Genomic DNA, 23,776 nt, shown 5'->3' on the forward strand with positions numbered 1-23,776 from the left:
CAGCCTGAGATACAGGACTGATGGGAAACTGTTCAACCTGCGAAGACTCCAGGCTGTCACCAAAATAAAGGAGACTGTGTTACGAGACCTCCTTTTTGCTGACGACTGTGCCCTGAATGCTGGATCAGAGCAGGAAATGCAAGCTAGCATGGATAAATTCGCAGCAGCATGCGATAACTTCGGCCTCCTTATCAACATAAAGAAAACCAAAGTGATGCACCAGCCAGCTCCGAAAGCCCAACACCAAGAGCCCACCATCACAGTGAAGGGACAAAAGCTGCAAGCAGTGGACCAATTTACATACCTTGGCAGCACCCTTTCTCGCGCAGTGACAATTGACATCGAGGTCAACTGCAGAATCGCCAAGGCAAGTTCTGCATTTGGCGGACTGCTGACCAACGTGTGGGACCGCCATGGAATAAGCCTTGCTACAAAGCTTAAAGTCTACCGAGCAGTAGTGCTAACTACCCTGATGTATGCCAGTGAGACTTGGACTGTATACAGGAGGCACGCTAGGCAATTGAACTATTTCCACATGACTTGCCTCCGCAGACTTCTGAGGATCCGGTGGCAGGATAAGATGCCAGATACAGAAGTCCTCTCTAGAGCAGGCCTACCGTCAGTTTACACTCTGCTTATGAAAGCCCAGACACGCTGGGCAGGCCATGTTGTAAGGATGCCAGACCACCGCATCCCCAAACAGCTCTTCTATGGTGAGCTGTCTCAAGGAAAGCGATCGCACGGGGGACAAAAGAAGCGATACAAAGACACGCTGAAAGCCTCTCTTAAGTCCCTGGATATTAACATCACCTCCTGGCACAAGACCGATCGACATGGCGTACGCTGATCCACCAAGGCTGCCAGACATCTGAAGCCAGAAGGATAACCATAGCACAAGAGAAGCGAGCACTCCGTAAAGCCAGAGCTGTAAATGCTGTAACAGTGGTGCCCACACATGTCTGCCCGACATGTGGCAGAACATTCCGTGCCCGTATTGGCCTTACCAGCCACCTGCGGATGCACTGTGGACAGCTCACAATCTGCTAGATGTCAAGGTCTTCTTCGAATACGATGGACGAACATCATCGTGTATAAGAAATAAGTAGTGATAGAAAGTATCAGAGGGGTAGCCGTGTTAGTCTGGATCTGTAAAAGCAACAAAGAATCCTGTGGCACCTTATAGACTAACAGACGTTCTGCAGCATGAGCTTTCGTGGGTGAATACCCACTTCTTCAGATGCAAGATGCTCATGCTGCAGAACGTCTGTTAGTCTATAAGGTGCCACAGGATTCTTTGTTGCTTTTAGTGATAGAAATAAATAGTAAAACAACGTTGTTTGCTTTTATCTTTTGCTTTACTATTATATTTACAATAAATGTGGCATCTTTGCCTTATCCCTCTTAATAAGATCCTGCTGGTTTTTATTATATTGGTATAACAGGGCTAATTTTTTAAAAAGAAATAAACGTTCAATGTGTTGATCAGGGCCTCAAGTTTAACTTAGCTGTCCCTCCTCCAGCTTTTTTTCTTTTCTTCTACACTTCTTAGAGAAATAAAAATCACTGAAAAGTACTGGTTTTAGAACGCTATTCTTTTCCCCAAGCCTCCTCCTATTTCTGTTTCACAGATATAGACACTAGTCTTTCCCAAGGCTAACTTCATCCCTGACCCGCTTACAGCAAAATAAATCCCTTTAGAGTTGAGCTAATAATTCTTAGTGAATATTTTACCTGATGATTTTTTTTGTCATTTTTTCTGCTTGTGAATTGTCTGAGAACATCTTACAATTATGTCAATTTGTTACCTGAAATAAATCATCATACACGTTCTGCAAATAATTCTTGGTCTTTGTTCATTCATGAGAAGTTTGTTGACAGTATTCAGAATCTGAACTATGATGGTGTAATTGGCCAAATATGTCACAGGTTGTGTTACTGTTCTCCAACTGGATGAGTGTAACACTCAGAACCATGTCTTCAGTGCAAGTATTTTCAGGTACAAATTCAGAATTCACTTCCTTTAAATATTCTTCCAAGAATTCAACCTGTTCTCAAAGCCACTCAGAATGTGGTTATTCAACATTAAGCCACTGTCCTCCACTGCGCCAACATCCACCAGAGAAAATGATTATAGCTACATCAGTTAACAGCAATGAAGTCATTGTATGATAAAGGAACACTGCTTGCGGATCAGAACTCCTACTTTGAAAATAAATGTGAACAATGGCCATTGAGTTAATGCAGCTTTCGAACTGACCCCTGTCATGGGGGCTGGCCTTCTGAGGGGTCAGGTACCCAGTCTCCTTGTGACAGGCTCTACTAAGAAGAATGAGCCTGGTGGATGGTTAATTGGATAAGTAGCTGAGCAGTAGTTAATTAGTCAAGGAACACCTGGGCCTTCCAGGGTGTGTCTGCACTGCAGCTGGGACCAGACCTCCCAACACAGGTAGACGATTTGTGTCAATGGGGCTTGAATCAGCGCACTTAAAAGACTAATATGGATGTTACAGCTTGGGCTAGAGCTCAGACTCTCAAGCGTAAGGAGTGGGGTGGGCTATTTTTAGAGCACTAGCTTGAGCCCCGCTAGAGCAAGTCTGTCTACCTGGGCTGGGAGGCTCGCTCTCAGCTGCAGTGTAGACACACCCTATAAAGGATTATGAGGGCTCAGGCAGGAGCCCAGCACAGCGAGAGGAAGTTCCTAGGGAGAGAGCTCCTCAGGGGAGCTGGGTAGGAAGTTATTCCAGTGGTGCTTCCATGGGGGCAGAGGCTCCCAGGAAGACAAAGACAAAGGAAAAAGACTACGAAGCCCAGGCAGGGAGGCCAGGAGATGCCCTGCATTAGCAGGGGAGAGGTGAGCTCTCCAGGCAGGGAGGGTCTGATGGAATACTAAACTGTAACTGTTCAGCCACTAGATAGCATTGTGTGTACCATACCTTATTTAAACTAACCTCAGCCAGACCTCACAACATTAACCTCAGAAGGGACTTATAATACCCTCCCAGAGCTGAAGTCACCTGACATGGCTCTGACTAGCCTGGGAGGTGCTCTGAACTGCATAGGCCAGTTCATCACAGAAACAACTTACACTCTAAATGCAAACCTTTTGTCTTTATATGTGATCAAAGAATCATAACCAACAAACCTTCTCAGCTGCAGCATGGCAGCCATGATAGGCCTAGTGAGAAAGGTGGAAGAACTCGATGGAATATTTGGTGATATTGGACTTTTGAAAGGAGATCCAGTACAAATAACCTTAAGAGATAATGCTGAACCATAGAGTCTACATACCCTGGACAGGATTCCGGTCCCATTATTTCATAAAGAGGAAACAGAGTAAAAGAGAATGAACAGTTTGGCATAGTTGAGAAAAATCTCTGAACCAACAGCCTGATGTGCCCCAGTGGTATTGGTTATAAAGAAAAATGAAAAAATACAAATCTGTGTGGCTCTTAAAAGACTTAATGAAGCAGTTAGAGAAAAATATATCCTCCCAACACTGGATGACTTCCTCCCCAGAATGAAAGAAGCTATAGTATTCTCCAAGCTGGATGCCTGGAGTGGATTCTGGCAAATTCCTTTAGCCAAAGAAAGTGCTAAACTGACTGCATTTATCACACCCTTTGGGAGATTTTGCTTTCAAAGATTACCTTTTGAGATTACCAATGCACCTAAAAATTTCCAAAGAAAAATGACAGAACTATTAACGAACACAAATGGAGTGGTAGTTTTCATGGATGATATTTTCATATATGGGTCTTCGATGGAAGAACACAACAAAACTCTCAATGAAGTCCTAAAGCCTAATCAGTCTGGATGAAGCTGAACATGGAAAAGCATGTTTCCCACCTATCCCAAATCAAGTTTTTAGGACAGACAATAAACAAAGATGGAGTCAGTTCTAGCCCGGAGAAAGTAAAAGCAATTCAAAGTTGAATGGACCAACGAATATACCAGAACTGAGATGTGTACTGGGGATGGTAAATTACTTTAGTTGATACCAGCAGTGACAAATCCACTGAATGAACTGTTAAAGTCCAATGCAACGTTTCTCAAAAGCCCCCCACCAGTGGCTTTTCTTGCTGCCACAGCCTCCTGGGCTGTGATTGTGGGGGGCCAAAGGAGTAGCCCCTCCTCCTCCCTGGTGCTCCTGGATGCACCAGCTTGGTGTTGGTTGCTGGGGCTTTCAGCAGGGGTTGGGCCCTGCCCTGTCCCTTCTGGAGATATCTCGGACACAACGCTGGAGGAGCTGGCATCTGGTGAGTTTCCCACATTCCCAGGGGTGATGGGGCTCAGGCTTTGGGCTACAGCCCAAGGGTGGTGGAGTAGCAGGCTCTAGCCACGAGGCTTTGGGCTCCAACCCTGGGCTCCAGCAGTGCGGTGGCAGGCCCCAGACTCTGTCCATGGGGCTTCAGGCTCTAGCTGCCTGCTGCCTCCCTCGGCCCCCAATCCAGGACTTAATTTGTCCTCAGGCTTGGCAGAGCTGAGTAAGGTTAAAATCACTTTTCACAACAGACTTACTAGCTAGCAATAAATAAATTGCAATGATTTGGACGTGTATATGTGCATATTTATTTGTTTTTCCTAAAGCTTATTAAGTATTTTAGGAAAAAGCGTGAGAGCGGCCACCAGCAAGAGATGGTGACCGCACTCTGAGACCACCAACACATTTCTCCTGAGAACCCCTCGTCCAACATATGTTGGCTATGGGGGCAAAAGCAAGATATTGCCATCAAAAAGGTAAAAGAAATGATCTCAACTACTCTAGTTCTCAGATACTATGATGTGAACAAACCTACAATGGTCAGTGCTGATGCAAGCAGCTATGGCCTAAGTGGTATATTGTTGCAACAACGTGGCTCTGAGTGGAAACCAGTTACATTTTGCTCTCACACACTCCCAGAAGCAAAAAAATGATGTACACAGTTGGAAAAGGAGTGCCTGGCAAGCACATTGGCATGTGAGAACTTTTACAGGTATCTATGTGGACTGGATTTGTTAACACTGATAACAGACCATAAACTGCTTGTAACTTTCATCTGCATAAAAGATGTGTTTCAAACACCACTGAGATGCCAGTATCTATCGATAAAGTTAATTTAATTTAACCCAATTGCTAAATATATTCCTGGGAAGAGTCGGATAGTAGCAGACACTCTGTCATGGAGCCCAGCAGCACACTCAACAATCTGTGAGCTAGAAGATGACATACAAAAGGCAACTTCAACAGACATGGAACTTTGAGCAGTTTTAAGTTACATTAGGGCTGGCCGGCCCAAGTATCTAAAGGACACTAAGGAAGTGACAAGAAACTACTTGGTAGTATGTGGACTCATGATTAAAGGCAATTGCATCATAATATCAAATGAAATGAAAGGAGAGATCCTAAACCTCATCTATGAAAGATATCAAGAATTAACTAAGTGCCACAAATCAGCCAACCAATCAGTGTGGTAGCTCAGGCACTATCAAGAACATAAACAGTAAAGTCTCTGAATGTGAACGCTGCAGAACTAACAGCCCAACAAAGCCCAAGAACTTTTAATAACAACAACTCTACCAGACAGACCTTGGAAGAGACCAGACACACTACTGGTTCTAGAACCTGATAACCCTGTTTATGTTGAACTGCATAGAGAAAAAGGATGGACAACTCCAGCTGTCGTAAAGAAAAAGAATTAATTGTCCAGATCATATGTGATTGAGACTGACAGTGGAGAGTTCAACAGAAACTGTTGACAGTTTTGATCATATTACTGGCAGCCCACAATCTACTATTCCAACTTTGGAACAGAATCTATCTCCAAAGTGGCCAGACATGAAAAGAGTAGCTAAATGTCGACATCTACAGTTTGCACCTCAGGAAACAATCATTAGAGCTAATTCTACAAATGGCAGATGCAGAACAAGAAGAAGACTCAAAGATTCCAAACCAGCTATATAGTCAGGTGTTGCAACTAATAGACAGCCAGATGACCAAGTTGTTGTGTTCAGGTCATGTAATTAGAAAACCAGTATGATTCAGAGACACTTAACAAACTGATACATACCGAACTTCAAAGATAGTATGATAGTGTAAATTTTGTAAGTGGTAGGAATACAGAACTTTATGGGGGGAGATGGAACAGAATGCTAGATAGTATTATACTGTTCAGTCACTAGGTGATGATGTGTGTAACTTACCTTATGTACACAAACCTCAGTCAGACCTGGCAGAACATTAAAGGACCTTACAGTGAATAAGTCTGACAGCTTGTCTACACTACCACGCAGGGTCGATCTAAGGCCTGGTCTACACTAGGAGTTTATGTCGAATTTAGCGGTGTTAATTCGACTTAACCGTGCACCCGTCCACACCAGGAAGCTAATTAGTTCGACCTAGAGGGCTCTTTAGTTCGAATTCTGTACTCCTCCCCGACGAGGGGAGTAGCGCTAAATTCGACATGGCTATGTCGAATTAGGCTATGTGTGGACGGAAATCTACCTTAGTAGCTCCGGGAGCTATCCCACAGTGCACCACTCTATTGACGCTCTGGACAGCAGTCCGAGCTTGGATGTTCTGACCAGCCACACAGGAAATGCCCAGGGAAAATTTGACACGCTCCGGCGCCTTGTGGATGTTCTGCAAGACCGCAGGCAGGAGGACAGAGCCCCCCTGCACTGTATCTGCAACCGCCCTCCCCTGCCACAAAGTCCCAACCCCCCCCCACCCAAAGTAACAAGAAGGAGGGGTCGACAGGGGCCGTGAAAACTGTCACTGCACCCCTGCAGAGTGCACAAATACAAGAAGGCTCTCATTCCCTAAATGTTGAGAAGTCCTTCCCTTCCTGGCTCACCGAAGCCCCAATCCCAGTTTCATCCCCTAACTGTGTAGTTGATTATTAAAAGTAGTTTTCTGTTAATTACTATTTCCATCAAGTTTTTCTACAGAAGACTGTCTGTGAAGGGGGGGGGAAGGGGGTTGTTAATTGCATAGGACAGTCACCTTTACCAGGGTACAGACACGGGGGCAGGATCAACAGCAGGTCACACACACAGTGCAGTCAGTAGGCACCCTGGTCGGTCTGGGAGGTGTTTTCCATGTTCTGTGTGGGTGGGGGGTACGTGACTTTGTGGCATAGGAGGGCAGTTACAGAACTTATGCAGCGGTCCTTGTCCTGGACCACAGAGCCACGCAGCAGGGGAATCTGTAACCGTCCTCCCCCGCCACAAGGTCACGTAGCCCCCGCACACAGAGTCCCGAAAAGGAGGGATGGCAGGCTCCGTTGAAACAACCAGTCCGGCACTGCAGACCGCTCTAGGAGCAGGAGCCTATCATTCCTCGAGTGTAGAAGCGGTGTTAACATCACTGCACACCCTACCCACCACAGTCTGCGTCCCTGTTTCAACCCTTTAACGCGAATTCATTAATAAAGAAAATGTTGTTAATTAACAATGTTCCATTAACTTTATTTTTAAATGTGTGTTGGAAGGGGGGAAACTTGGTGAACGGGATATGTAACCGCAGAAGAAAGTCAACAGTAACTGAAGCAGGGGCAGGTTCAGCTTCTCTGTAAAGAAACTGAACAGTCACAGGTTACCCTGCTCCCTGAGGAACCTAGCTTTTAAAGCCTCCCGGATGCACAGCGCTTCCCGCTGGGCTCTTCTAATCGCACGGGTGTCTGGCTGAGCGTAATCAGCAGCCAGGCGATTTGCCTCAACCTCCCATCCCGCCATAAAGGTCTCTCCCTTGCTCTCACAGAGATTGTGGAGCACACAGCAAGCTGCAATAACAATGGGGATATTGGTTTCGCTGAGATCCGAGTGAGTCAGTAAGCTCCTCCATCTCCCCTTGAGACGTCCGAAAGCACGTTGAATGATGACAGTTACCCAAGACCACCCTCGACACATTTTTCCCCCCAGCATGCATTGTGGGGAAATCCCAGAATTCAAATGGGCAGCGGGGACTGCGGGAACTGTGGGATAGCTTCCCACAGTGCACCGCTTCCAATGTCGACACTTGCCCCGTTAGTGTGGACTCACAAAGTCGAATTAGTGTCCTTAGTGTGGACACACAAATTCGACTTTGTAAGGTCGATTCCACAAATTCGAATTAAGTTAAATCAAACTAATCTGGTAGTGTAGACATACCCTCAGATAAAAAACTTCAGCTACGTGAATAGCGTAGCTGAAGTTGATATACTTAGATCTACTTACCGCGGTGTCTTCACTGCGGTAAGTCAACAGCTGACACTTTCCCGTCAACTCCGCTTGCACTTCTCATTCTGGTGGAGTACCGGGAGAGTGCTCAGAGGTCGATTTATCTATATTAGATGCGATAAATCAACCCCTGCTGGATTGATTGTTGCCCGCTGATCTGGAGGGTAGTGTAGACAAGCCCTGATATGTATCTCTCTGAGAAGTAAGCTCTATGGTCAGTCCATATCTGGTACAGAAGCCTGCCCTCCTAGTAACAGCCCTACAATCTACCATGCACCAGGTGTACATGATATAGGGCTTGAGAGATACCCTGAGTCAGCAGAGAGAGACTCCAGAGGTCCAGACACTGGAGAAGCCTGGGGACTCACCGCAGAAGAAGGGTTATTTACATACCATGTTTGTTGCTTGATTAATAAACTAGACTCCTGAAGAGATACTGCTCACTGTATACAAATGTCACTGAACTTATTGAAAGCCCACTAGGGGAAATTGAAGCAGAAATAGTTGCAGTTTCACACTGGGCCATAGAGGGAGTTGTAGGGGTGAATGCTTGCCATTACAGGTTGCCAGCAGTAATAGGCCATTATCATGTGACACTGATATCTCTTAAATATAGGCAACCTGACCTCAGGAGATCAGTGAGCTTGACTAACAAACAGGTTTATTTTCTTAAGTGAACTTTGTGTGAGGAGGGTTTTCCTAAATTTGCACAGCCATTATCTACACATACTATACTGTGTAATTATTTTATTTTGTCTGAGATTCTTCCTGCAGGTTCATTTGGATTCAGTATTCTTCTTCTGTTCCTGCCTTCTACTACTGTGCAGTGCTTTTGCATGTTGTTAGCTGCACAGTTGATTGCATACCAGTGCTGGGCAAAGTGTGTTAAATGTAGAGCTGCTAAAAAAATTGTCAATGGCACAGTTTTTCATTGAAAAATGCATTGTCATTGAAATCAAAATGAAACATCTTGATGCTATTGTAATAATAAGGGTTGTCTTTGAGGACCTGAGTCCAATGCACCATGAATATTTAAAATCCCTTTAATTTAGGGTTGTTTTTACCTGGTCAGAAGCTGATTAGAGAAAACCAATTTGGTGTATTACAATTTTTATTCACAAGCACTAAACACTACACAGTTATATAATTTTGTATATTTTGTATACTTTTTAAAGTATTAAACAATATAATAATTAATATGGATATTACAATATAAATTGAGTTAGTCAAATCAAGGAGTTAGCAATAATACAACTTAGCACTGGATAACTACAAAAAGCACAATTTAAGAACAACAAATGGTCCAGTTATTATAGACTCATAGACTTTAAGGTCAGAAGGGACCATTATGATCATCTAGTCTGACCTCCTGCACAATGCAGGCCACAGAATCCCACCCATCCACTTCTATAACAAACCCCTAGCCTATGTCTGAGTTATCGAAGTCCCCAAATTGCGGTTTGAAGACCTCAAGCTGCAGAGAATCCTCCAGCAGTACATAAGCACAACCAGCAGTCCAATCAGAAAGTTAAATAACACCAGTGATAAAATGATTTATTTAATCTTTTTACTCCTGTGCAGTTTATTTGGCAGTTTATATTTTCCCTTGTAGAAAGCCATAGGTTAAGGCTTACACCTTTATGCATCCCAGATGACTCTTGGAGAGCTATGATAAGATTTGCTTTGAACCTAGGTTCATCAATACCCAAAAGTAATTTTCATTATAGTTTTACATGTATGTGCTATTATTATCAATGAACACCCCTCTCCCCTATCCTTGCCAAAATGAAAAAAAGGCTGGGGCAGGTCTTTCCTGGCAGGTTTCTCTGCACAGGTATTCAAATGTCCTGTTAAAGAGACAAAAAGAATTACGTCACTTAGAAAAAGAAAAAGTGCCTGCTCTTTAGTTTGCTTGACTTGTGGACCTTCAGACTCAGTCAGGAACTCCATTTTGGGGAACCAGGCATTATATCTGACTCAGATCCCATCATGTGGGTGAGCTTGGCTGGTCTTCAATGTCTTTGTCTCTGCTTTCCTTGGAAGAGGAAGTATGCACATCATTCATCAGGTTCTCGTCATGTGACCTTGAGAGAAGTGCAATTCTTCCTTGTTTATCTGGCCTTTTGTGGGTGAAACTCAGGATGGTATTGTTTCACAGAACCTCCCTGGTGATCTTCTGATGGAATCAGGAGATCAGTTTTCTCACCCCAACTGCATTGTCCAGTCCCAATTAGCAGATGTCATTCTGACTTTTGGCCCACTTTTGGTGTTCTCCTTTAGGGTACTGTTTCTTAGTCCATGAGTCATAACAGGAGGTGATGACTGTTAAGATGATCTCAACTCCTTGTGTTTAGGTGAATAGCTGAGACTTTGTAATATTGGGGCCTCTTGTCTTCCTGGTCATAACTTACTACCCATTGTCCCTTGACTTACAGAAGTACAAAACCACAAAAGTAGTTCCTTACTGATTCACACATCTCTTGCTTGCACTTTAAGACAGGCCAGATCCCATAAATAAAATAAGATTTTGTGGAACTATCACCACATCTGGGATACTGGGTGAAAGGTTACTTCACTCCACCAAATATAAGCAATGAATACATGACTATAATCTACATGACTATATGTCCTACACTGTCAAAACAAAACATTTCACTCATTCCAAATAGAAATTTTTGGAATTTTTGTTTCACAAAATTTTGTTCAGATTACACACACACACACACACACACACAAAATTGAAAATGTCAGCATTTCTTGCAGAACAGACATTCTGGTTCATCACCAGCTCTAGTTAAATACTTTTAGATCTTTCAACACCAAAGGCACTATCTGTAAATGGAAGATATTTATAATCATTATTATCACTATGTTCAGGGCCTCTATCACTTTGATATTTTTACTGAGGCTCGAAGGATAGGTAAAGCAATGCCAAATAGTTAAAAATCACACAGCTGCAAAATGTACAGCTTTTGCCAGCCCTGAGGGCTTTGAGTCCATTGTAAAACCAGTTCTACCTGGCATGGCTTCTCAGACTCTTAGGTCATTCAGCTTTCTAAGACCATGTCTGCACTGGACTTTTACCATTATAAGGATCATGTACACACAGACACTGTGAAGATTATTGTAGCAGTGAGGAAGCATGAATTTACATATTCTACTAGCATCACCAACCTAATAGCTGTTCCTTTATCTTGTAGACAGCCAGGTACCCAAACATGTGCAGGGCAGGCCTGTACCCTGAAAACAGTGATGGGGGTGGAGGTGTTTTGGCTGGGCAGCCTAATCCCACCGTGGGTGAAAGATATGGGTTCAGTTTGCACGTCGCAGAGATTGTGGAGTGAGCTAACGAGAGTCATGTTGAGATCACAAAGTCAATGTTCCTTTAAAATTGTTTATACCTCTCATGGAGGCAAAGAAAAGCTTGGAAAGGTGATGTGAGTATAACTCAGGGCTGACAAGTGTTGGCATCTTGCCTGACACACACATCTGGCAGCCCTCTCACCTCCCTCCATCTCAGCATGGATATCTTCTATCTGGCTGAGTTGGGGACAGGAGCCAGGTCACACATCTGCCTCCCTCCTGTCTGGCTGTTCCTCCTGTACCCTAGAGGGGACAGAACAGCCAGAAGCAAAAGAAGTGGTAGCAGCAGGGGGGAGGTAAAGGTGCCCAGTACTAGCACCAGGCTCCCCCAGTCAGACCCTCTAACTGCCAGCCAACCCCCTAGAGAGATTCCAGGCCTCTGCCTCCCAGTGAGACCCCAGAGACCCCTGCCTCCCAGAAAGACCCCAGCCAGCTCCCAGATAACATCCCCCAGCCCACCCAGAGAGTCCCCTTCCCCTGAATCAGATTCCATACAGACCCTTAACTTCTAAAGAGACCCTCAGGAAGATCCCAGATCCTGCTCTATAGAGAAACTCCAGCCATCAGTACCCTAGGCTATTGGGCCTCAGACAGACTGCAGTTCTCCTCCCAGATGATACCCACCTACCCAGCATGCCCAGATATTGCAGCATCCACCACATTCTGATAGCACTGCAGTCCCACCCCAATATCTCACATACTGCACACAGCCTAGCACTCACACATATGACCCAGCTATCCCTGATAGCACCAAACTAGCCCCTAGCTCAGGGGAGGGCAAACTATGGCCCATGGGCCAAATCTGGCTCATCAGGGATTTCAATCTGGCCCATGGGATTGCCAGCCCCCTGGTGCAGCGGGGCTAAGACAGGCTTCTTGCCTGCCCTGGCCCTGCGCTCCTGGAAGCGATTGGCACAACGTCCCTGCAGCCTGTAGAGCAAGGGGGGAGCAGAGAGCTCCGTGCACTGCTCTCACCTGCAGGCACCACCCCCCACAGCTCCTATTGGCTGGGAAGGGGAACCATGGCCAATGGGAGCTTCGGAGGTGGTACCCACAGGCAAGGGCAGCATGCGGCAGAGCCACCTGTCCCACCCCATCCCCAGGAGCCATTGCTGGACATGCTGGCCACTTCTGGGAGTGGCGTAGGCCCAGGGCAGGCAGGGAGCCTGCCTGAGCCCTGCTGCGTGCCACTGCCACCCCTGAGCCACTCGAGGTAAGCAGCGCCGGGCCAGAGCCCACACCCTAAACCCCCCCACCCCCCACCCCCCCCCCCCCTGCCTTAAGCCCCCTGCCACACCCCTCCTGCACCCCAACCCCATGCCCTGAGCCCCTTCCTACACACTGCACCCCTCTACCCCAGCCCCCGGCCCTCTCAGAGGTCCAGAGAGGCCTGGGCCACTTCCAGCTTTTGAGGCCCCTAGCCATAATGAAAATAAAAAATGACGACACATGAAAACAAAATAAGGTACCAAAAAAAAAGTGAGACATAATTTGAATTTTTTTTATTTAACAAATGCTTTTCTAGCCTTTTTCTTTGCAAATGCACTAATTATTGAGGAAAAATCTAGCTTTCGTGCAAAGTCACAGTTGATATTAAGCATGGTGAGCCCATTCAAATGCTCTTATCCCAAAATTGAACAGTGATAGTTCTTTACCTGAAGCCACTGATGCAGGAAACCGGCCAAAATACACAATGCAATTGTGATATTAGGAAACCCCCCAGAAAGTCCAATTTCGAGTATTTCTTGAAGCAATTCCTTTGGCTTGCAATCCAATTTAAAGTTCATGGAATATATTCATTTGAGGAAGATGACTTTGTCACTGAGATCTTTTGAGATTTCTTTGTTGTACTGTTGCTGAAATTGTTCAGCTGCAGAAAGTAGATCTTCATTACTCAGTCTGTTGAACGGCCAAAGAAACCCAAAAAGGGTACAAATTACTCGCAGTGACTCAAATTGACGTGTAAGACTTGATTGAATAGAGTCAATGATGACAAGGAAGACATTGACCCTATAATGCTGCTTGACATTGGATTCAGTAGGTAAATTGTGATTGGTGGGGAACTCAGATGAAATGCTAATATTCTGTGCTACTAATTTGGACTCAAGTCAGGATCGCATCCCGTTGTTCACAGATCTGTTGAATGTCATTGATAAGACTTTCAGTGTTATCCCTCTCAACATCAAGTGTAGCATTGTGTGCTTCAATTACCAGATTAGTTTGGTGAATCATTGTAAGTAGCTTCATCCACAAAGATGACATCAGAATGCATTCAAATTTGGACATGTGCTTCTGTCCAAGACTGCATTTGGACAGCATTGCTCTTGTCAATAATTCCAATGTCAGTCACAGTCAAACCTGTAGTACTCATGAATTGCTCTTGCTACATAAGACCTACATCTTCCTGTTACTGTTGAGTTTCTTGATCGTACACAGGATCTTCTGCTGCATCAGTTACTGTTGGCACATCTCCTTCTTGACTACTGTCCTCCTTTTGTATTGGCACTGAAATATCACCCGTTGCAGTTGCTGAGTTTTCATGATCTGTAGCATTGTTTGTTGGGTAAGGTGTGTTTTCCAGTGGTTTGAGAAATGAAGTTATTGCCTTTGAGCTCTTATCTGCTGCTTCACTCAGTTGTTTTTGCCGTCTCTTGCTTGCACCACTTTCAAATCTCCTCTTCATAGTGATCTATCTGATCTATTTAAACCTGAAATATTCTAAAGTAAATATGTAGCCTATCCACACTTGAAATATTCTGCTGTAAATAAGTAGCTTATCTACACTTGAAATCTTCTACTGTAAACATGTACACAAATGCTGAATGGTACACTGAAAAGACTTAAAACGAAGGAATACTAATTAAAAACACAGAATGAAACAGTCAGACAGGTTATTATCCTTATCAATGAATCAAAACTCAAGCATGCAAGGTATAATATAACGAGCTGAGCTGAAGACAAAGGGATGGCATATATATATAGTAAAGAGACACAGCTACAGAAAGAGGGATAATGTCCAAAAATTTCAAACGTGTGTCCTCAGGAAACTCATTGTACAAGATTGTCCTCAGAAATTTTCACCTTGAATCTGGGCCTATAGACTATGAAAGCCTATGATGATGGCCAAGCTAGGGCTCAACCAACCAACCAGTCACCTCTTTTAGCTACCATATGAAGATAATAATGAGGAATTCTCACACATAAATAATTCCTTAATCAACGAGACATAAAACTATAAAGACACTAAAATGTAACAATTCTCTACCTTTCAACACACACTTGATCCAGAACCAGCCACTAGTAGTGGTTTGTTTATATAATCAGCAGATCTGAGAGGACAGGTTCATCATGGTCTAATCTTGTGCCATCAGAACCAATATATTTTTTATTAATATTTATGAACATTTTAAACTCTTTAATATGACAAAATCTTTATTAACAAAAGTTAACAAAAATTATGAATTCTACCAAATCACATCTCTTATTTGCTTAAATTTGCAGCTCTAAGCTGAGAGAGTGTGTCACATTTTGGTTCAATAGGGATGCGTATAAAAACAAGTTGTGAAACTTATCAAATGCCAAAAAATTAACAAGTGTCTAAATTTGAGATCCCCTTTGAGCTTGAGGTCCAGGCCAAGTGGTCCTCCTGCCCCCGCTCCCCCACCCCCGATTGGCTCTGCATACAATTTCCCCACCCGGATGTGGCCGTCAGGCCAAAACGTCTACCCACCCCTGCTCTAGCTAGTGACCCCAGACATCCTCCAGCACCACCAGCCCAAGCATCCCGAGCACCTATCCAGTACTCCCAGTCACCCAGCAGAACACTTCCTCACCTACCCCAACCCAAGTAGCCACCCCCACACTCCCTACTAACCCCAGCCTCATAGCTGCCAAGTTTTGTGCAGCTTCATATCCTATCCCTGCAACTGCTTTGAGGAAGGGGAGATTAACCAGAAAATAAAGATGATGGTCATATGCAAACTATTAGCAACTATACAAATTAGTTCATTAAATAATGTACATAAAATTTCACACATGGAGTTATGCAAAACTTAGCAGCTATGGTAACAAATGTCAGTCTGAGTTTGCAGAGAGCCTGAAACAATAGCTTCAAGAGAACTGCCCCATTCATCCAACTCTGAAATCTGCTGCCTCCTCAAGGAAGGATAGGGCCATAGTGTAGGAGTGGGGCCATAGGGTAGGAGTGGAGCTATGGAGGGTGTGCCCTGGGTCACCTGGATTGCCTTAATTCAGCCTTGTTGAACTTGGTTTTCCACAAATTCACTCCATAAATTACTTCTCTTCGAGGCTGCCTTCACCACCACTTTCCAGACATTTTGGGTAAGTAAGGAAGCAACAGGGGCTGGAGGAAGGACCATACAATGTACCTTGCAGATCAAGGACTGACTGAGCTTGGAAGTCATCAACAGGGAAATGAGGAACTTTATTTAGGACTTCAGCAGGGGAAACCATCAGACACACAAATATTAATTATGATTGTCTGGACCTCTTTCAGCCCTCCATTCCAGTGCTCGTGAGGGCTTGTTTATTCTGGCCTTCCTCTCATGGACTGAATTATTTTGTGTGTGGTTTGGAGTGTTGGATGCTAGCTCAGCAATTTGCTAGTGGCATCTAGTGATGAATAATTCTTGCATGATTTTTTGAATAAACATCCAGAAACATAAGTCACAGGTGGGTAGACTTCATTGCCTGCCAATCCTGCTGCAGGAGACAGGAGGAGTAATTCCTCCCATGATCCTGAAAAGCTGACTACTGAAGGCTGATGCGGGGCGGGGGGGAGGAAAGGAGGCTGGGAGAGGGGAAGGCAGCTTGCCTGCAAGAGTGAGTTTACCCTTTGTCATACAGAACGGTTAACCTGCAGTGCCCAGTTTGCTTCTGCCCCATCCGTTGTTGGGGAGGAGGAGTTTAGGGCAAGCTTCCATCCCCAAGAATTAGCTTGCAAGGTTCATTAATAGTTAATTGCTCTTTTATTAATGAAGTTGCAGCAAATTTAAGCAAATTTTCCTAAATCTATGTGTGTCCTTTTCCACCATGCCCATGGAAAACTGGGACTGGCTCTCCAGCCCTCAGACTTGTGTGACTGGCAGGGGTTTGCAGCACTGATGTCATGGCTTTCCAGCCTCTTGATTAGTGGTTGCTCCCTGAATGCCTGTCTCTCGACTGACTGGCCAATCTCCATGACCATAAGGGCCAGGGGACAATGGCTGGGAACAAAGCTCTGCCTAACGAAAGTTATAGGCAGTGGTGTAGCCCCAGTACTGCCCCCACAACATCTTTCTTTAAAAAACATAAAAAGTATTAGTTTCTCTAATGATCAAGCCAAATACAGCACGTTTCTACACACATCCTCCATATCCACTTAACTGCAGCTAAACCACTTCTATATATCTATGCTACAGATGATTGAAACCTCTTCACCATGGCTGTGTTATGGGACCAAAAGGAAGAATACTTAAATGTAGAGATGAGTCCTATACTCAGAATGTCCTCCTCAGACCACTCTTTCAACAATCTGAGGCAGAGAGACAGGGCCTGGAGGATAAAGTATTATTCACTTCTAATGCAAAAATGTTTTCATCTACTAAAGGTTCATCTTTAAATCATTTCACCATGTCAAATGTTCAAACTTTATTCATAGAATGTTTTTGCTTGGAAAAATAAAACGCTTTGAGACATAGGGCTTGATTATTATTAATGATCTGTATTTCAGCAGAACCGAGAGGCCCCAGGGGGACAGGATCCTCATTGTACTAGGCACTGTACAAACACACGGTAGAGGCAGTCCTTCTGCTAACGAGCTTACAGGCTATGTCTGCATTTGAGTGGGGAGGTGCAATTCCCAGCTCGTGTAGACATACTCCCTAGCTATGTGAGAGCTAGGGTGCTACAAGTAGCAGTGTAGCCAGGGCAGGGACTTGCGCATGTACTCAGACGCTCCAGATGGGTATGTACTTGAGTGGCTAGCCCAAGCCACCGCCCGTGCTACTACACTGCAATTTTCAGCATGCTAACTCGACCAGAGCGAGGAGCCGTACATCTACACAAGCTGGAAATCATGCCTCCCCGCTCGAGTATAGACATACCCAGGTTTAAGAGAAAAAGACAGACGGCGGGATCTGAGGCACAGAGAGATTCAGTGATTGTCCAAAGTCACAGAGGAAATCTGTGGTAGAAGGGGAAACTGAACTCAGATTTTCTGAGTCACAGTCCAATGTCTTAACTAGAGGACCATCCTTCTTCCCTTAGTGATACTACCCTGCCATAACTACTTTTCACTGGAATTACTCCAAATTTGCATTGGTGTAAGTGAGAACTGAATTAGGCCCTTCCTGCAAAAATATGAACACATGTATGTTAACGATACAATAAAAATATGAGACTGCATTCAGTGAATAGATCCTCCACAAGTCTAAAGGCTTACAGCTGGAGGTGATTCTCCTTAAGATCAAATACTGATTGTTCTGATAGGCTTTTCTCAGTAATCTAATTTAACATTATATGATTGGTTTCTGACAGTTGTGCTGGATTTACATCCAAGAGGAAATGAAAGGTTGAGGCAGATTTGTTCAGAATGGAGGCCCCAAGGGGTTTTACGGGAGGCTATTTGCTGCAAGGTTAGAATTTTTTTGTTGTAAATAAATAGGGTATTTTGAATATTCCTATCTGACTGTGCAGGGGCAGCAATCGGGCCCCTTGCAATTTCAGGCTTTAAGTAATTAAACCCAACAAAATTTAGGACTTTACATGTTAATCCTATGAATGCTTCTCATGCAAAAATGGGTAAGAGTGCAACAAAAACCTGAACAGTTGAGAACACAAGGGATGAAGCCAGTTGTGACGCTGTATGGAATCTGGGGGACACTTGAGGATATTATGAATATTAATATTGTAAAATTGCAACAAGTTGTGCTAGATATGCCATGTAAGATATCTGCAAAAATGTTATAATTTGCCAAATATGATAATCTCATTTATGTGTTTGCATTACCTTTGTATATTATGGGTTATAGATATGTATGTAGGTCTGAATTACAAAACTTGTGCTATGCTTCTGGGTGACACCCCCAGACTGTTTGGCATCAGCACTGCCTAGCCTGCTTGATGGCCCATTAAGGACCATCAGCTATACAACTGACCCATTGAGAGAAGGTAGATACACCTTATGACTCAGCAAGGCATGCAGGGGCATGCCTACGGACAGAAAAGGCTTCCAAGCCATGTGCTGGGCAGCTTGTGTTTGAAACAAGGAAGCACAGGCCGCATGGCAAAAGACTATAAAAGGCAGCTGCATCTTCTCCATTTTGTCTTCATTCCTGATTCTTACCTCTGGAGTAACTAGGAACCTGATATATGGACGTTGAAGTCGTATGTATGTGAATGCTTTACCATTTAATATCTCTCTTCTTGTTCTTTCTTTTTTCTTTACAATACACCTTTAGTTTTAGACAGGACTGGCAGGCAGCATGGTATTTTGGGTAAGATCCAAACCTATATTGACCTGGGGATGTGGCTGACCCTTTGGGGTCAGAAGAACATTTTGTATATATAAGCAGAGTTTTTTAAATAACTTCTGACTGTGCTGTACCTATGTGCTGATTGGGAGCCAGAGAACTGGAATGCAATAAAGGGGGCTGTGTGATTTGTTTTTTGCTTCATGATAACCAGTGTGGGGGATCAGAAGCACAGTTTGTGATTGGTTGACTTCAGTGTTACCCACCAGTCTTGGGAGTATCTGCTCTCCCTTTTGCAGCCTGCCCTGACCTTGGCATTTCCAGTGAGGGCTGCCCAGGCACCACAGGCCACGCTAGTGTCCTACTATTCCATTCTGGAAAGAGTCAGAGGCTCTAAGTCACACAGATTTGCATTTTACAGCGTCCTATGACATGCAAAGCACTGATGTCAGGAGGAGGGAAGCACAGAAATGAAATCAGAAAGCTAGGGGTGAAGCCCGACTGAAGAATGACAAGGAGAAATAGACATTCAGCCTGCAAAGCTGAGACTGCACAGTGTGAAAACTGGTCAACACACTGTAAATCTTGTATAAAGTCTCTCTCTTTTTTACAGAAAAAATGTTTAATTAAAAAATGACCTTGAGGACTTCTTAAATGATCAAGTGTCTGTCTAATAAAATGTAGACATTGCTCAACTTTTATTCAGCTCTGGCCAAGGAGTTATTTGGCTAATCTACATATAAATCTTTAAATATGATACTTTGTAACTTAATGTATTTTTAAATTTCTGCTGTTAACAGCAATTTTCTTTGCTGAATGGGTGAGTATGGAACATAGCTGCATGGGCAAATATTGAAGCCCAGAACAGTGATAAAGTCATAGACTTAGTTCTGCAGAATTTCAGTTGTATCCTTAAATTCTATCCTAGCCAGCTGGCAGTAGGCGCCGCCGGCGGCCGCGGCGGGGGCGGGCGGTCGGCTCGGTTGAGCTCAGCATGCGGCACGCGGCAGGGAGGTCCCGAAAGCGGGCAGCGCGCCGGACCTGGCATGACTCGGCGGAGTCGGGTCTTCGCTGGCGCCGCCGTTGCAGCTCCGCCAGGGGCGGCTGTCCGTCGGTCCGCTCGGGCCTCTCGGACCTGCATGCCGGGCGGGGCTCGGGCGGGCCGAGCAGCAGGAGACCCGCCGGCGGGGGGAGGGAAGAGCGGCGCGGCGCTCCGCGCGCGCCGGGGGGAGCAGCCGATTTCACCGCCCCCTGATTCTATCATACCATTTTCTTCCTCATTTCACCAGTACAACAGGCCTGTTTTCTTGTCATACTTATTTGTGTCCAAGTCTTGCAGCATGCCGGGGGGAAAGGTGGATTTTTTTGATCAGTGGGTTCTGATTAAAAATTGATTAGGCCTCCATTCCTACAATATCTAATCTCATCTGAGCATTTATATAGCGCTTTGTGAACATGCATCCGACGAAATGGGTATTCACCCACGAAAGCTCATGCTCCAAAATGTCTGTTAGTCTATAAGGTGCCACAAGACTCTTTGCTGCTTTTTGTGAACATAGTGTCTGAGGTCTAGATCCCCAAAGGTATTTTAGATGTCTAACTTCCATTGAAATCAATGGGAATTAGGCAGCTAAATACTTCCGTGGATCCTTGTCTGAGAGTGTAGTGTCTATGGTTTGTCATTTGTAACATTTTCAGACTTTTGTTGGAGATGGTGCATTCACTGTAGCTTTGTTTATATTTAATACATTATATTTCTATCTTTAGAACTTTCTACATTATAGAAACTTGTTCACTCGATGCAGTGAATTTTTACACCATGTTCATGGTCTCTTGTCTTTTGGGAACTTGGCTTTACCCTTTTGGAGCTCAGCCCTCTGGACCTGACTCCAGCAAAGCATGGAAACAGGTGCTTAACTTTAATGTCATGCATGGGTTTTAGTGCGTGGTGGATCAGGGCCAGAGTGCTCTGCACCTTGCAAGCTCAAGTCCAAGGGAAAGAGGTGTTAAGTAAGAATATGCCATATTGACTTTGTCCCTGGTTTCTACTCAAACTGCCTTTTAATTAAATGAAAGGGGATCGCCCCTTCCATGGCAATCCTGTAGGAGAGGTTTTGTGGGAACAAGCAGCCTTTTCAGTCATTCTAAATGAGGAGCTGAAGTTTGCCAAACCTGTGCCCATCTCCTCCCATGAGTTGGGATGAGTTGGATGTTGCCCCCCTCCCATCCCCAAACCCACTGATCTCCTGAAATCTGCTGTAGACTACAGACCAGTGAGCGTAGGCCCAGCCCCCATGTCACTCTAGCTGTGCTTCCAGAGCTTCCTGGCTTTCTGCTACTCTTGAGAATGCCATGAGCTGCACTGGCTGCCAAGTAGCTACTGGGTGGAATCCAAAGAGTTGTTCTAACCTATTTTATACACACACGAAAATTAAAAACCATTATTTAGGTTGCAAAGTCAAGCACTCAAAAGTTAGAAAATGTCAGATTTATGATTGCTCATGTAACCTTACTTCTGCCCACTTGCGCTTTCATCCAGTGCACTGAATGCGGCAGGGGGCCTGTGGAAAAATAGCATGTTATCACATAATTAAAGATTGTCTTATAATGCATATGCACAAGGAGACTAAATTAAGGTGGAACAGGCGGCTGCGAGTCTGGTATTTCCTATCTTTTGAGGGCTTGACTGCAATATAAATAACACTATTTAAATGTAGATTTTTGTATAGGTAATTTCCTAGGTTTTTCTTTTTTTAAGAAAAAGGTAAAAACAAATGTGACTTTCCTCTCCATTATGAATTATCTGCAGGATCTGAGGGCTGAACCTTTAGCATTGCAGCACAGACAGCATTTACTTGAGTTACAGGACTAACAATGCTAGCTGGTAACCGAAGAAAGCTGTTTTCCCAGAGCAGAAAATGGGTTGCCACATCCAGGTGCTGGGTTGGAGAAGTGCTGGAGGGGAAGCTCCGCCTGGCCTGGTGCTCTTCGGGAGCACATGCCACATGTGTTACTCCTGAGAAAGGGAAGGAACTTCACTGGTGCCATGTGCTGGGTCCAGGGGTAGCTGGGGGAACTTTTTTTTTCTCCCTGCTTGGGAGCAGGGGGAGTTCCAGCCCCTCATGTTGCTTCCAAGGGGTGGAGTCAGGGGTAGTGGGCCATGTTGTGGATCTAGGGGTTCATGGCGGGGGGTGGGGGGGGTGGAAAGAGCCTGACCAGCCTCCACCTTCTGCTGCTCTGGCAGCTCCCTGGTGTTCCCTGTGTAATGTGTGCTGCCAAAATATGTCTGAGCAGCCCACATGAGAGAAGGGAAATGGCGACTTATAATGCTTTATATCGCAGTCAAATCTACATGGAATTTCATGAGACAGAGAAAAAACACTTCTGTAGCCTGACAGGATTTGCCCTGCTGCAAACAAGGGAGATGTGAGAGCTTCCCAGACTAAAGGCAGAAAGGCTCCTTTATAAAGGAAAGGCTTAGGCAACCTAAATATAAAAATAGATATTTGGGAGCCTATTGGTTTGTTACAGTATGTTGCCTATTTTTCCCCCTGGAAAACAGGATCACAATCTTAAACCATACACTCAAAACATGTCTCTTGACTATCCCAAGGATTTCAGTCATACACTGCTGTCCACATCTAGACCAGAAACAGTGAATGTCTGCAAAGGAGCTAAAAAAATGTGCACTCCCATCCCCCTTCCTGATCTCTGAAATAATTTCTTCCACTATTTGAGACAAGCTTGACTCCTTCTTGTCCAGGAACATCAGATCAGCACAGAAAAAAGATGTATTTCTGGCCATCAGACAGCCTGTTGGCTTCAACATTTTAAGGTTTGGTACATTCTTGCTTTAACCAGTTTAATAATTAAATACCTCTATGACACAAATGAAAGACAACTATCTTATCCATGTTAATTCTTATACCATACCGTAACCATAATATCTGAGCATCGAGGTCTGGTCAGAGACCTAGAGAGGCAGCATGATCCAGGGAACTATGGAGAAATAATAGTGACACCATAGGTATGACAGGGTTCTGTTTTGGCACTCAAAGTAGAGATTCAACCTCTTTAGTTTCAATGAATAAATTTAGTTATATCTGCCCCAAATTTAAAGGACACATTTTGTTGTAAAGACTGACATTTCTGAGGATATAGTTTAATATATCCTTAGAATATTCATAAATATTTTTTCAGGTTATAATTAAGTAAAATTGAGCCCTTTAAGAAAGTTTACATTTTGTGTGTCATGACTTTTTTTACTCTATTAGATTAAAAAATTATGGCCTGTAGAAAGAGACTAGGTAGGTGAGATAATATCTGTTATTAGACCAACTTCTTGTGGAAGGGAGACGCTTTCAAGCTCCTTTCACAGAGCTCTTCTTCAGGTCTGGAGAAGGTTAACTAGCGTGTCCAAGCTGACAAGATGAGACACATTGTTAAGCATAAGGGGTTCACACATGTATGTTGTATCTCTCATACAACAACCAGCTCTGCAGAAAGTCAGAAATGTGTATACAATGAGATTTAGTCTGAGTAGCTAGTTTTTAAATTAATTTAAAAGAAAAAAATTGGCATTTCGTGCCACAATTGAAAACTTTGACATGTCAGGTAAGCAATATATATATATATATATGTGTGTTTAACAACTGCTGCCTCTGTAGCATTCAGAAGAATTGCTGAACATTTTCGGACAGCAGTATAACACTGCCTTTTGACATATGTCCCCTCTATCCAAAATT

This window comes from Mauremys reevesii, linkage group 2 (genome assembly GCF_016161935.1).
Source record: "Mauremys reevesii isolate NIE-2019 linkage group 2, ASM1616193v1, whole genome shotgun sequence".
Lineage (NCBI taxonomy): Eukaryota > Metazoa > Chordata > Testudines > Geoemydidae > Mauremys > Mauremys reevesii.